Below are 11,757 nucleotides of genomic sequence, written 5' to 3' on the forward strand. Positions count from 1 at the left end.
CCAGAAGTCAGGCCCCAGGGAGCCGGAGCTTGGAGGGGTGGGGAGAGGAGGAGGTGGGCGTGGCGTACTACGTATCCCGTGAGTCTCCGCGGCGGGCCGGGGCGGGCCACGGCGACGCGAGGAGGGGAGGCGGGGCTGAAGAGTTGGGTAAGAGCGTTGTTCTCGGCAGCAAAGGGTGCTCGGGGGGCCTCCATAGTGGTCGTCTAGCGCGTCCTTTTCATTTAGCGTCCAGTTGGGGGTCCCCGGGCGTGTGTGCTGCGTTTTCGCTCCGCTTGTCAGCGCCCTCACGAGCTGACCGCGCTGTCGCCTCGCGGAGGCTGGGAAACCTGGAACCACGCGCGCGTGGAGGGTGCGGGTGGCGGACGGGGAGTCCGGGGTCCGCGGGGAGCCGTTCACCCCTCTGCTTCCTGGACGCTGACTCGAACCCTTCGGCGATCATTTGAAGCAAACTTGGCGCGTTGCTGAGCGTCCCATAGTTACTCCGCACACTGCTGTCTTTCAAAAGATGAAATTGGTTGAATTTAGGACAAAGCTTTGGGATTTGGGGATTGTGCCAGCTGCCCTGGAATTGCTACCACCTTTGTTTTTTCCTGGATGACATGCTTGAGCTGTGGAGTTAGGAGTCATTGAAGTTGTTATATTGGGGGGTCGCAGCCAGTGGAGCCCCTCAAGCTCCAGGGCTGTGTCGGTTTAAAGCAGCGGTTCTCAACCTGTGGGTCGCGAACAATGAAAATACATCCTGCATATCAGATATTTACATTACGATTCATAACAGTAGCAAAATTACAGTTATGAAGTAGCAACGAAAATAATTTTATGGTTGGGGGTCACCACAACATGAGGAACTGTATTAAAGGGTCGCGTCATTAGGAAGGTTGAGAACCGCTGGTTTAAAAGAATAAACAAGAAAGCGGTCATTACTGGCAGGTTTCCCTCATTAGCCGCCAACTGGCAGCAGTGACGCTCCTCGCCACGCCCTCACCTAGTGTTTTGGCCACTGGGGGCTTAAATGTTGTTACAGGTGTGTGTGCTGTTGGCGGTATTTTTGCATGGCCTTTTAATTAATTCATCAGCCCAACTGTCAGCTCATCCAAGCACGGACTCACCTCTAGGCTTCTGAAAAATGCACAGCTGTTAGGAATAACGACCACTACTTAGTTACATGGTGTGTTCAAAATATTTAAACATCTGTATTCCTGTATTCATCTAGAAAGTCCATCGCTTCCGTGTGTTGGGCCGGGGCATGGAAGAGACCAGTGTTTTTAACATAGTGGACAAGAATCCTGTTCGTTTGCTTCGATAGTGTGCCGTTCAAATTTAATAGTTAATTCCTGAAGTTCATCCATAGCCAATCAGGGCAGCAGAAGGGGGGGAAAAATTAAAAACCAAGCGGTATGGTTTAGTTAGTAAAATATTGAAGAATGTTAACAAAATCGAAGTAAAGAATATAAGTTTAGCTTCAAAACTAAAATTATAGTTTTAGTGTAGACATTTAATCACATGGGGAAATGTTTATAATGCTGTTAAAGCAAATTGTCAGGTTCTGTTCAAGATTACAGACAGATATATTTCTATCTTTTCCTATTAAAACTACAATTAAAAAGTAAAGAAAAGAAAATATGCACATAACAGAAAAGGAGAGGGTTGGAGAATAATCAGTGAAAAACGGATTTCAGCAGATATCCTGAGAGTAACTGGGTATGAGCATGTTATCAAAGGGAGCTCAGGAGCTTTGGCACAGAGCAGGCTGGACAGGTGTCCACCACGGAGGTAGGACTTTTGCCTTTTCATTGTAGGTAGCAGAGCTCCTTTCAACATTTCTTATAAGGCAGGTCTACTGGTAGTGAACTTCCTTCCACTTTTGTTTGAGAAAGCCTTTATATCTCCTTCATAGATGAACGATAACTTTGCTGGATAGAATATTCCTGGCTGGAAATTTTTATCTTTTAGTGTTTTGAATATGTCAATTCACTCTCTCTTGGACAATAGAGTTTTTGCTGAGAAATCTGCTGATAGCCTATTGCAGCGGTTCTCAACCTTCTGGCCCTTTAAATACAGTTCCTCATGTGGTGACCCAACCATAAAATTATTTTCGTTGCTACTTCATAACTGTAATGCTGCTACTGTTATGAATTGTAATGTAAATATCTGATATGCAGGATGGTCTTAGGCGACCCCTGTGAAAGGGTCATTCGACCGCCAAAGGGGTCACGACCCACAGGTTGAGAACCACTGATAAAGGAAGTAGTAAACTTAATTAAAGACTATTCTTCCACAACATTCTGTCTTTAAGCAAATGAGCTATGTGACTTCCAAGCTAATATCCTATACTAATAAAAGACAAACATGCAAATTGACCATACTTTTGCTACACCTTAAGCCCCACCCACCAGCCAATCAGAGCGAGTATATGCAAATTAACCCAACCAAGAGGGCGGCCAGCAGCCACGGAGCTGGAGCGAGCAGGAGGCTTGCTTGCTCCAGTGATGGAGGAACCCAAGGTTCCCCGCCTGCCGCAGCCCGGCTCTGAGCTCCACTGAAAACAACAAAGTTTCAATTATAGAAGGTAAATAAATCCCAGAATAAAAAAAAAAAAAGATAAAAAGGAGGGGCTGGGGGCTTACTTCGCCAGGGTGCTTGGCCAGCCTGAAAACGGCCCTCAGCCCCTCACCCAGACTGGTCAGGCACCCCAGTGGGGACCCCCCACCCTAAAGGGGGTGTGGCCAGCCTGAAAACAGCCATCAGCCCCTCACCCAGGCTCGCCAAACCTCCATGAGGTGAGGGTCCCCACTGGGGTGGACATCCTCCGAGGGGTCCCACACTGCAAGAGGGCATAGGCTGGGCTGAGGGCCCCCCCCGAGTGCACAAATTTTTGTGCACCGGGCCTCTAGTAGCTTACATAAAGGTCAATTGAGAATGGCCACATGTAAGGAAGAAATAACTAAGCCAGCCTGAAATTAATACTCTCCTTGTTCAACCTATGGATATAATTCTAGACCGCTTATGGCACTATTACATTTGGTTGACAGTCTGAAGAGCTTAATTTTAATTATCTTTGTTGGATCAGTTATTTTCAATATACTGAGTAAGCTGGATACTCACATCCATCTGATATAGACCTAAAATATATAGATTGATTACTAAGTTTTGAAGTTGGCATTTAGCACAGTTAATCCGATTTCTAATTATAAATGTTTCCCTTGAAAAATTATAAAGCAGAAGAATATAGTTGCTGCCAAAGATATCAGCCTTTCAGTATGGAAATGAATTGTTTCTTTTCATTCTAATTTGATTGCTGATATTAGAAGAAAACCATCAGTTATCTACATTATTAAAACAAAAAAATATTTATTAAGCATCTTGGAGCATTTATTAAGCTATAAGCTATCCAGCAATATCTGCATAAACTAATCTCTGAATGATAAAGATAAATATGATTTTGCACTGATAATAGGCTCTTAAATTTCTGTTGAATCATTAAATATGGTCTACAGTTGACATAAAGGCACTGTTAATTAGATAAATGAATGAACAGTCAATGTTAAATTTATATCATAGAGAAGATTAAGGATAAATGCATTTCAAAGTTTAAAATCCAAATTAAGTTGTGCACTGGAGAAAAATCATGAAGGTAAGACAAAATAATTAGAGTGCTTTCATTTTGCATTGGTTTCTGCATATTTTAATTTTTTAATGTAACTACAACTATAACTCACTTTAAAGCAGTCTAGCAATGAAGTAAAACATTTATTATTGGTCTTTAGTGTACCAGGCACTGAAATGGGTTTTTTTCATATGCTGTTTCATCATTAAAATTAAAATTTCATCCTATAAATTATTATTACCTTCATCATATACACATGATAAAATTATGTTCAGATCACTTAACTGGCTTGCCTTCACTTAAAAATATCATAGGAAATGGAGCCAGAATTTAAATCCAGAACTACAGTTATTCAATTGATACAGCCATCCTCATTGCTACATGTTTTGAATATCAACACTGGTTAGGTCAGTCTAACTCTGAGGTCCATATTATTTCAATTATTTCATAATATTATAAATATTTAATGCTCCTCTTTGGCAAGTATTCTTTAGATGCTAACAAAATAGAAATTAACCTTCCCATAAGTGGATTTTTATGATGTGATAAATGGTATGCAGAGGGTGTAGAGACCGCTGGGGCACATAGTAGGGACATTGACTCCTACTTAATCATTTTTCAGGTTGGCTTAGACATCACTTCTCCTAAGTAGCCTGATAAACCCCTGGCCTATTGGAAAGTCTCAGGTGTGCTTTATGTGCTTCCACAGCATTTTGTAGTTGTCTCATAATAGTGCTTAATATTACTTGAGGAGAGGGATCTTATCTTTGCCTGGGCTCATATCAAACCCTCAAGAAGTATTTATTTTAAAAAATATACATTGTTATTCATTTCAGAGAGGAAGGGAGAGGGTGAGAGAAATAGAAACATCAATGATGAGAGAAAATCATTGATTGGCTGCCTCCTGCATGCTCCACACTGGGGATCAAGCCAGCAACTCCGGGCATGTGCCCTGACCAGGACTGGAACCGTGACCTCAATCACTGAATCATGCCAGCTTGGCAATCACCCTCCCTTCCTTCCTTCCTTCCTTTCTTTCTTATTTCACAACAAAGAAAACATAATGGTCTGAAACTGCAGCAAATAAATGAGAACAGTTTTAGGTAAGCTTTTAGGTATTGAGGTGAAAAGGGATGCGTATTTTCTTGTAATGTAGGAGGAAAGTATATCTTTTGAGAATGAGGAAGATAGCCGGATATTTATAAAGGTTTCAAATAATCACTAAGGATGCAAGAGGAAAAAGAGAAGATGAGTGTGGAATGGCTGCTTTTGGAAGACTATTTCTAGAAGAAAAGATGTTTAGTTTTACAAGCCAAAGACATACTGAAGTAGAGAGGGTTGCTGTATTTGCAGAGCTAGGTTCTCCAGTTCTCAGTTTAGTGACAGTAAATGATGAAATGACTTTCAGAGCTGTTTGCAGTTACGTGAGACTCCAGAAGACTTTCACAGTGGCTGAGTGCTACTTGTGAAAAGAAAGAAAAAGCTGCTGGTAGGATAAAAAAAAATCAAAACAAAAAACTGGAATCATGTGGTAGATGCAAGGTCAGGGCCCAGCCTGAACTCTCTGTATTGACACCAAAGAAAGTGAAAAGTTTACATGGAAACAGGATAAAGAAGCAACCAGATCAGTGAACTGTGAGAAGAATGTCAGCCTCCGGATTCTGATGCCCAGGGTACCACCTGAAGTACTTCTCTAGCCCCATCTCCTGTTGCAGTTACCAGTCAGATGATGGCTCTCATGCAGATGGCTTCCGGTTCTAATAAGAACACCTGTCTTTTTCATTTTAACCTCACATGTTGGAAAAGGCAGGAAATATGTTGTGGGTTTATCTATAAAAGACAATTTGGGGAAATCCTATTAAACCTTGCTGCAGCAATAAGAAAGCAGTGTCTGAGAAGCTGAAGGAACAGCGGCCAGAGCCTCTAACCATTTCCACTGAGGAGTGGTGCCTGAGGTTTATGTAGAAGAGGAACCAAATTTCGGAAAAGTGGTTGTATTAGTTCACCAAAGCTACCATAACAGAATAATACAGATTAAGTGGTTTAAACAGCAGAAATTTATTTTCTCACAGTTCTGGAGGCTGGAAGTCAAAGCAAGGTGTCCTTAGGGTTGGCTCTTTCTGAGATCCTTGAGTTAAGGATCTGTTCCAGGCCTCTCTCCTTGGCTCATAGATGGTTGTCTGGCACCTGGGTCTTCACATCATCTTCTGTGTGCAGGTTTCTGTATCCAAATTTTCTCCTTTGATAAGGACACAAGTGATACTGAATTAAAACCCACCCTGATGACTTCATTTTAATTTCATTACCTGTTTAGATACCCTGTCTCTAAATACAGTTAAATTCTGAGGTACTGGGGTTTAAGACTTCAACATATAAAATTTGGGGATCAGTGGAGATATAATTCATCCCTTAACAGTGGCTTTCCCATTTTTGACTTTTGCTGTTCTCCAAAAGGCAATTTCTAGAATGGTTTTGAATTGGTGGTTCTTTTCTTCATTTCTACAAACTCTGAAGCCAGAGTTAAGTACTGTATCTAGCTTACTAAAATAGAAACCAGTTTACATTAATAGTTAAGATACTGAGAATTTCATAGGAAAGCTGAATGCTGCTATAAAGTGTTCTTAAGTCTTTAAATCCCCTTCTAATGAATTGAATCAAGGGAATTTCAGGGGACAGAGATAAGATTAATTGTATGATAAACTCTATGTAGTTTTATCCTTCTATATTGAAAAGTAGTGGTTGAGGCATTTTTAAATGATTATTGCCTATACTTGTTTTTCCTGATAAATATAAATTTGTAGTAACTTGGTCACATAGGCTTGTCACTGGAAGTATTAATAATTTTGAATTAAGGTTTTGCCAAGGTTCTAATCACTCAAACCTTTACTAGTGAAATATATAGGACAGACTAAGCTTTCTAGTGTTAGTACCTTGAAGGAGAAAGTAATTCCTAAATATACAAAGAGGTAACTTGACTATCTGTGTTGCATCCTGTGTTACCTCCCTCTGTGTTAATATTTGATAAGGTATTTAATTTATATGAGACTTCTAATGCAGAACAAAAGCTCCTCTTTGGGAAAACTCACACTTTTAAGATAAGGGGTCTTGTAGGAATATACCAAAGTACTACCATGTAGTAGGTAATACATTCTATTAAAATGTTACACTATATGAAAAATAAAGTGTGTAGGTCATCATGATGACACAGCGCAAAGGTTAATGCTTCTTGGGGTACATTTCTTAGAGGGTTTACCACATATGTAAATAATTGGATTTTATGTATATTATATGACTGATGATTTCACTGAAAACCTGCACAATTCAGTTTCAGCTCTGGATTCAGTTGACCGTTGTGAAGTATTTATACAGTGGGCATTTGGTTTCTTTTAACCTATTGGGATTTTTTTTTCATTTCATAATAAATAAAATTTCTGGAAGAAAGAGGTGTGTATTAATGCTGAGCGGGTTGGTTTTGGGGTGGATCTTTTAGTCAGGCTTTTGAAATATTGCGATGTTAAGTGATTAGTGAATCCTGAGTGTGACGCTCTTTAGTTCTAAAGTCTTTATTAAAAACCTCTCTCATTTGAGCCCAAACCAATGTATTGTCATTGTCACTTTTCTAAAAGTTCAGGAAAGAAACATCACCAGTTCAGAGTTTTTATAACTAGGAAAAAACATTTTGCCTACCTTATTAAAATGTGACTCAGCGCTGATTTTTAAAACTGGCTTCTAAAACTTGGATAGTATAACAGTAAGCAATGAATCATTTTTATGGATATCCTGTAATTTTATAGTTATTAGTCTAAAATTAAAATTCTATACTTCTTCCTTTTGGAAAAACCTACTTACCACATGCCACCATTTACACAAACTACAAAGTGAGTTGGGTGGGATCTCTCCTTAGACTTTGATATGTATAAGAGTCTTAGTCATTATCATCTCTCTCATGAGCCTTATTTGAATATTACTTGGTACATTTTGGCTAGTATTGATGATAGAATATACTACAATATGGATTATCTCTATGTCTGTATTTCTTTTTTACTATACCCACTCATAGTTTTCTTTTACCTCCCCCCTTTCTTTGGTCAAGGAATGTATTACGTAGTCATATACTTTGTATTAATATATTTGAAATCACAAGTCTGCTTCATGCTTTTATGTTGTTAGATTCCGATTATCAGACTTTTACTAGGATATTAAATAGATTTAGTCTTATTACAAAATTTAAAGACTGTAAACAAAAGCAACCTTGAGGCTTCCCTGCTTTCCTGAAGCTCTTCTACTGAGTACATTCACCTCATACTTTAGGTATTTCTGAATATTGATCCAAGTGTCTATATATTGAAAATATTTCATCCTTGTCTATTTCTTGCCTTTCAACTTATTTTATGGAGTTTTTATAGTTTACTAGTAGCCCTGTGCATGAATCCGTGCGCCAGTAGCCTGCTACCGCCCTCCAGTAGCTCTCCACCTGCTGCCCCACCCTCCTGTAGCTCCCCCACCACCTCCCCTCCCCCTCTCATGGCTTTCTGCCCTGCCCCCTCCTGTAGCTCTCCGCTGCCTGCTTGTAGCTCGCTGCCCCACCCTCCTGCTGATCCGTGATCTGGTAGTTACACAGTCGGTCATTATGCTTCATGGCATAACGACCATTTGCATATTACATTTTTATTATATAGGATTTGCACAGAATCTCAACATGTTTATCAATCTTCTATGACTTTTGTGTTTTACATACAAATACATTTTTATTTCAGTGTTATATATATTATTTTATATTTTTTTACATTATTATTTAGTCACTGAAGGTTTTTTTTTTATATAAATGGTGCAAGATTGAAATTTTATTTTTTGTTGTAAAAATCATGAATGAATATTGATTTTCTCACATGCTTTTGGGGCGGCAAATGTTAATATTATATGGTTTTCCTTCTTTAATCTGTAATGTGGCATGTCATGCAAACAGTGCAGGTGACCAAGCAGCATACCTTTCAGCCCTGCTGGAGCAGCATTTCTCAGAGAGAGCTCACAGACAGGGATCAGTAGTTCAGTGGATGAATCTCTTTTGCCTCATTCCACCTGAATCAAAACATAGAGATCTAATAAGGCCTATGACAAACTTCATTGTAGAAGTACGTTGACCATGAGCTATGGAGCTTTTAATGAATATTAGAGAAACACCAGCTACTTCCTTAGCATGACCAGGGACCAGAATACAATCTATCCTATATAATAAAAGGCTAATATGCAAATCAAGTGAATAGCAGAATGACCAGTCGCTATGATGTGCACTGACCACCAGGGGGCAGACGCTCAACGAAGGAGCCACCCTCAGTGGTCAGTATACTCCCTCAGGGGGAGTGCCGCTCAGCCAGAAGTCGGGCTCACGGCTGGCGAGCACAGTGGTGGTGGTGGGAGCCTCTCTCGCCTCCATGGCAGTGCTAATGATGTCCAACTGATGGCTTAGGTGGGCCTAAGCCAGCCGCGGGCAAACTACGGCCCGCGGGCCAGATCCGGCCCGTTTGAAATGAATAAAACTAAAAAAAAAAAAGACCGTACCCTTTTATGTAATGATGTTTACTTTGAATTTATATTAGTTCACACAAACACTCCATCCATGCTTTTGTTCCGGCCCTCCAGTCCAGTTTAAGAACCCATTGTGGCCCTCGAGTCAAAAAGTTTGCCCACCCCTGTAACTAGACCACTAATAGCAGGGCCACACAACTCTCTCAGGGCACAGAGAGAAAGCTAAGGCCCAGAGATGGGATGTGAGTTCCTTATAGATGCATCACTAGTTAAGGCATCTTTACTGCTAATAAAAACAGGACTAAGGAGACGGTGGGACTGGGCTATGTAGAAAGGCACAGGCCTGCCAAGGGATAGAAAAAACCATCAAAACGGCAGCAAAGCCAAAACTCGAAAAGATTTTAAAATACTATTTTGTGGTCACTGGAGAAAACTCTAAATTCTGCCTTCAATTCATTCTGTTTGTCCCTGAAGAGGATAAAAAAGAGAAGTTAATGTTTCTTTTGAAAGCTATGTTGTCTGTTCAAGAAAGGCTGAACAGTAAGAAAATTAGGTTCTGCCCTGCTCTTGTCTGTATGTTTCAGCCGGGTGTATATTCCCAAGCCATGTCACACATCTGCAAGTAAATTAATCCGAAAGAGAAGAAAATGGTGTTTATTTAAAGTTCAAGGCATTTCTTAAACGTAAGCATTTGGTCCCACGGGTCGCTGATTCCATTTTCGGTGTACTGATAACAAAATCCATATATTTAAACATTAAAAAAAATAATAATAAGGAAAACCTTTTTACTTGTTTCTGCTTCTTCTTCGTGACATTTCTTGAGGGTTTCGGCATTTGGCCCCTAATTTTCTTTTCACTTCACTGGTCTGACAGCCGAGCTGCAGACTTGGCATTAAACAAAAATCAGCCCAGCAGCTGAACTGTATCATTCCCTTGGTCTGGGGAGACCGGCAGTGTCTGGTCACTTACTTCGCAGCCATCTTTGTGGGTTTCGCTGACAGGATGGGTCACGCGGCTTTCTGATGAAAGATACACTGGAACGAGGGGAGAGAATCTAATTATCTGGCCTCAGCGTCCAGGGGAGGGGCGATGCTGGACAGATGTCCACTGGTTGATGCTCCGGATTTAATAATCTTGCCATTATTCCGACAGGAACGCAGTTTAAAAACAACAACAACACATGCCCACTGTGTTTTCTGTAATCTTTATAACCATTGACTTCTAATCTCCCAAATCTTGGCTATTGAGTCTTCAGATTTACCAATAAGATCCTTGTCCCCTGCAGCGAATCCCTGAGGCTTCCCTGAGGGCTTCTACCTTGGCTGGTGGTTGCTTCCTGGAGCCACATGCAAATCAATCCTCCCCTCTTTCCAGCCCCTTTGTAACTTGCAAGTGAGATGTTTAGATCCAGGGAATTTGTTACTTTCATTATCTCCCCGCTTTTTAGGTGGATCTGTGCATGCTTTTATTTCTCACTGGAAGCCAGCAGCCCGTGCTGAAATCAGTCGCTGCTTGGGAGAGAGTAATGACTCTTCTCCAAATCCTTAGTTATGCTGTTTGGAAAGACCCTGCTGCCGCTAAAGCCCAAACAGAAGCTGAGCAGAGCCATTTTCTGAACCAGATTTTAAAACCAAAGACAAGGCAGCGCCCAGGAGTGGGGGATTTGCAGAGCTCAGACATTGTAAATGAATTGTGTATGTTTTGCTGTAGCGGAAAAGGAAAATCTACAATTTAAATATTTACTCCTCAAGAAGAGCAAGAGAAAGGGTAATCAAGAGACAATACAGAGCAAGTTGGAATAAGTTCTTGTTCTACAAGGTCTAGTGCAGGACGGCGCATACAGCTGAGCCGGCTGTGAGCAGGAGGCGCCCATCCTTAGACCTGTAGACCAAGGCAAGAAATGCATGGTTCTCCCTGGAGCTGTTCCAAGCAGGGGCTCCCCCTTGGGGGCGGGGCTTGGGGAGAGCTTCTGGAAGAGTCCGCTGGTAGGAGACAGATACCCTCCCACCTTACACTTGCCTGAATGACGGTTAATGCCCGGGCCTTGCTGGGACACCCCGAGAGAAGCCCCAGGGCTGGGAAGGACCCGCCTGCCCCCGGATTGCAGGGCTGGCGGCTGAGAAGCACCTCTTCTGCTCGGAACGGGTGAACCCAACATGTAACGCCGCCTTGCCCTTTCGGTGTACGAACGGGTACATGTTGTTTATCTCTTTTCTCCATGGTTGTATATCCCAGTCTTTCCAGCTTATTGCCACTATTTGTGGCTCCACAAAAAAAGTAAAACTGGCTTCAGAAATGTCAAAGAGGATAATGGGAAGGGAGAAATCAGAGACAGGAGTTGGCTACAACCAGGCCCATAGCTTCTACCTCTACATGGCAAATGTAAATTATGCTCTTACGCAAACTGCTTGTGTAGCTCTGAAAATGCCATTCTTAAAAATGCACACACACACCACCACCACCACCACCAACAACAACAACAACTTGTCCACACAGGCAACAAGACCATTTGCTGAGATGTCAGTTTACTGAATTAAGCCCATATTTAGTACTATCTCAACTTCATACTAAAGGGGCTCACCTGCTCTTTTTGGAGCCAATATTCAGTGCAATCCTATGTAAGCTCA

This window comes from Myotis brandtii, unplaced genomic scaffold (genome assembly GCF_000412655.1).
Source record: "Myotis brandtii unplaced genomic scaffold, ASM41265v1 scaffold54, whole genome shotgun sequence".
Taxonomy (NCBI): domain Eukaryota; kingdom Metazoa; phylum Chordata; class Mammalia; order Chiroptera; family Vespertilionidae; genus Myotis; species Myotis brandtii.